The 4,312-nt window shown below is 51.9% G+C and overlaps 1 protein-coding gene across 2 annotated transcripts in view; it reads right to left on the reverse strand.

Moving 5' to 3' along the window:
- BCL6 (BCL6, transcription repressor) overlaps nucleotides 1-3,548 on the reverse strand; it is an 18,331-nt gene extending 14,783 nt beyond the window's left edge. Inside the window, exon 1 of one of the 2 annotated variants that reach the window (XM_027884019.1) lies at nucleotides 3,457-3,548. The gene's annotated coding sequence lies outside the window, so the exon portion shown is untranslated. The remainder of the gene's footprint in view (nucleotides 1-3,456) is intronic. The other variant, XM_027884016.1, reaches the window with a different exon arrangement.
- Between the last annotated feature and the right edge of the window lie 764 nt (nucleotides 3,549-4,312).

Genomic DNA, 4,312 nt, shown 5'->3' on the forward strand with positions numbered 1-4,312 from the left:
ATGCTTTACAATGCATCCTAAATTAGGCAGAAATTCAAGGGCAGATTAGCACCACAACTCGGAAAGATTTTCACATGTGATTTCATGACCAGATCCAGAGAGAACTCCATATGGAAATGTCAGTGACTTTAATAAGCACTCGGTTGTTTCCAATTAGGCTCCTTAAGTAAGTTCAGTGGCATCCAGAGTTTCCTCTGCCACCATCTTCCTAGCTGGCAAGCATTTTTTTTTCTTTTTTTAACGAGCAGTTAATAAACATGTTCCCACTCTCCCGAGGCTGCTGGCCCCGCCAGCCCCGCGCGGAGCGGCGAGAAATGACACTAGATGGCACCAGTTCGCTTTGCTGCAGGAGCAATTTTTCCCCTTGGAAAATAAAACACCCCAACCAAACCTGGAAAACATATAATTTTGTCGATGTAATTCTGTTCCTCTTAAAACGCGTCTGAGCAACAATATTTTTATGAGCTTTTCCAGCCTTGTTTTGAAAAACTTAATGTTTCTGCTAGGTTTATTTTTGTCTCATCCGACAGCCAGCTGAATCCTCCCTGCGCAGCAAACAGGATTGTCTAAAAAGTGTCACGAAGACTTTTGATGGATCCTCCCCCCCCTCCTTTTTTTTCTTATTTTTGGGGTGGGATTTGTAAGAATCACTTCTCATTCTGACTTCTTCCTTCGCAATAATAACTAACCAGTTAACCTCCACTTCCTTTCCCAGTATTGACTCAGTCAGTCAGAACTGAGGGGGATTAGAAATTGGAATTGAAATGCATCCCGAGAGATCTTTGATCTGTTTTGCCAGTCAAAATTGAATGCTGAGAAATGAACTCTTTTCTTACCGGAACAATGTAATAATCCATTCTCCTAGAAAATTGCTAGACATCCTTCGAATATTTTAATGGCTTGGTGATTTGTTTCATGGGGCAACATTTGCCATCTAAATGCAAGTTTTTAAACCTGTGTTCCTACCCTTAGAAGAAAAATAACAGAATCTCAGGTTCTGCCTCCCTACATATATATAAGGAGAGCTTTTTCCTAAAATATTTTAAAAGAAATTTTTGAATTGTAACCTCAAGGTTACAGAACTTTTTGAACTGTAAGTCCTGAAGGACTGCAGGAAGGAGTCTGTATTTGCTCCTAAAGCTTTCATCCTTTAAACCCTTGAAACAATACCCCAAACAATAATTTTAAAAGCATTTAAAAGTTTGAGAGAGGAGTCAGTAAGCATCCCCAGATCAAATAATGGCCTGATCCAAACCCAGCCCTGCTGACACGTCCACTGGCACAGGTACGAATTTGGCTCCAGCCAGAGATGTCGGACCAGTGCAACACTTCTCACTGAGCCTCATCCATCTGGCCCCAGCCTCTCTTCGCACTGATCCTGCACCTACTGAAGTCAGTGGAAAAAACTAACCGGGGCCGTGTTTGTTTTTATTGATTTTGACTCATGATTTTAAGCCCAGATTTGTTTCTTCCCTGGAAATGCAACAGGGGGGTCAAAGGCAGCTTTTTAGGCACATCTGAGAGGCCGCCGTGGATTTTTCTAAACAAACGCCTTGCTTTCTGTTTCCCTCCTTCCCAAGAGGCGATTTCATAACATTTCATACTGTGACTTTGCAAACTACAGGCGGGGGGAGGAGAGCGGGGGGGCAAGGGGGGGGGCGGCCGGGAGAGGTCGCTGCCGCCCGACCACGAAAAGTTTTCATAACAAAGTTGGGCTTTTTCGGTTTTGTTTTGCCCTTTATTTTTAAAGGGGAGGGGGTGTGTGCGTGTGTAAAAAAAAAAATAAAAATAACACATACACGCACACAAGAACATGCACCTAACAACACCACCAACCAAAAAACCAAAGCAAACCAAACAGCCCTCTCCCTTGCTTTCCCGCTTTTGGCGGTTTGGGGGGCGCGGGGGGCGCAGCGGAGGGGGGCGGGGGTTGCGGGGCTCCCCGCGCCGTTCGCTCCAGGAATAGCGTGTGGCCGGGGGCCAGCCCCGCCGCTGCCGGCGGCAGATTTACGAGCGCCTGTCTCCGCGCCAAGTCCGCCGCGGTAGTAAACACAGGGGAAGGGCTGCGATGGGGGCAGCGGGGGGCTCCCCCCGCATCGCGCCACGGACCCCATCCCTCGTACGGCCGCGCTCCACTTGCCCCGCCGGCCGCCCTTCTCCCGGTACGGCACTCCCGCTCCTCCCTGCGGGTGTTGTTGTTGTTGTTATTATTATTATTATTATCATCATTATTATTATTATTTTGAGCCCTCCTCGTCCTATTCAGAGTCCTTCTACACAGTTTTCCCCCCTTCCCGAGTTTTGCATCGCCGTTTGTTTCCCAGACGGCAACCGCCGCCCCGCACGCCCCATCGAGATGAGCGCGGTTCTTCGCCGCCCCGGGCCGGCGCTCCGCGGTGCTCCGGAGCCAGCAGCCGGCGGCGGCCGAGCCTCCCCGCGGGCTCCCCCCTTCCCCGGGCAGGGAAATGCCGCAAGTCTTCTCCATCACCGCCCGCTCTTAGCCCGGGGCTTGACAGATCGCGGCGCAGCCCCGCCACAGGTTGCAAAACGAACCAGCCCTTTCGCGGTCGCACCGGGGAGGGGAATAACAATAATAATGATTTAATAACAGAAATAGAGAGAGAGGGAGGAGGACGATGCGGAATGGCCGGTGCCCGGTGCCGCTGAACCCCCGCGCCGCCGCCAGCCCCGTTCTGCTGAGCGGCGGCTTCGTGCGGTGGCGAAACGACAACAGCGACACAACACGCACCAGAAAAAAAAAATTAAAAAAAAAAAAAAAAAGGATGAAGAAAAAAAAAAGAAAAGAAAAATAACACACCCCGACCAAGGGATCCAGCCATTGAGAGCGGACCCCGAGTCACGCCACAAGCCCGGCGGCCGCCAGCGTTCGCCGCCGTCCTGCACCCGCGGGGCGGCTGCAGGTGCAGAGAGGAGCCGCCACCGTCCCCCCCGTCCCCACCCGGCCGTCACGCGTGCGGGAAAGCCAATAATCCCAGATAACCGATAATCCCCGGGAGAGGACGACGAGGGGAGACACCCCCACCGCCCCCCGCTCCCCTCCCCTTATACACGCTCCCAGCGTTAAAGACATGCAGGCACCCCTATTTCCCTAATTTTTTTCTCCCCTGACAGCCGGCAAGGAAAGAAGGGGGGAATGCGTATGTGAAATAAATAAATAAATAAGGCAGGGGAAAAAAATTTAAATAGAGGAGATGACAGTAATAATAATAAAAATAAAGGGCACCTGCAGCGGGAAAGGGAAGGGGGGGGAAGGAAAGAGGAGGGAGAGAAAAAAAAAAATGGGTAGAAATATATAGAGGCGGCTCCGCGCCAAGCGTCGGAACGGGGCAGGGAGGGAAAGAGGAGGGAAAAAAAATGGAGAGAAAAAAAAAAAAAAAAAAGCGAGCGAGAGAATTAAAGGGTAAAATCGGCCGCGGCAATAGAAGCAGCAATCACCTGGTCTCCGGGCTTTCCTAGAAACTCCTTGCATCACCACTTCTAAGAACCCCAGTTCTAAGAATCAACAGAGCCCAATTCTCGGAATTTGAGCTGCGGACTCTACCACTGCGCTCAGCACGGGGAGGGCCACGGACCTCCCCCCTCTGCGCCTTCCCCGCCGCCGCGGCCCTCCCGGGGTGCGCTGCCGCCCCGCGCCGCTCCCATCGGGCGCCCAGCGCGGTGGGCGCTCACCCCGTGAGGGCGGCGGCGGCGGCGGGGGTCCCTCCGTGCCGCCCCCCGCCCGTTCCACCGCTCGCGCCCCCCCTCCTGCGGTGGTCGCGCCCGGCCGGCGGGGTCACGTGGCGGCGGGTGCCGCCGGTGACGTGGGGGGTGCGCGGGCGCGGAGCAGCGCGCGCGGCGCGGATCGAGCGGCGGCGGTGGCGGCAGGAACGGGAACGGGGAACGGGAACGGGGGTCCCGGGGAGCAGCTCCGGGCGGTGCAAACACACATCCCACCCCCCAACTCCCCGCTTCTCTTCTCTCTTTTTTTTTTTTTTTTTTTTTTAATATTTTCTTTTTTATCCCACCCCTCTCCAAAAAAAAGCGAAGGGATCTGGCCAGAAAAAACATCACCAAAATGCACCTTTTAATTTTTTAATAATTTTTATTTTTTAAATATTTATGTTTTATTTATTTTGGGGCGGGGGGGGATTAGTTTCGCGTTTCTAAAACACCCTTCCCCCCAGAAAAAAAAACCAAACCGAACCAAACAACCCAGAGAGCAAAACCACAAGTCTGCTGCATTGCAATGGATTTTTACTTTTTTTCTTTTAATTATTTTTCCCCCTCAATCAGTTGGGGTTTTTAAAATAAT

Source organism: Empidonax traillii, unplaced genomic scaffold (genome assembly GCF_003031625.1).
Source record: "Empidonax traillii isolate 1590-97213 ecotype Southwest subspecies unplaced genomic scaffold, ASM303162v1 scaffold138:size3245559, whole genome shotgun sequence".
Lineage (NCBI taxonomy): Eukaryota > Metazoa > Chordata > Aves > Passeriformes > Tyrannidae > Empidonax > Empidonax traillii.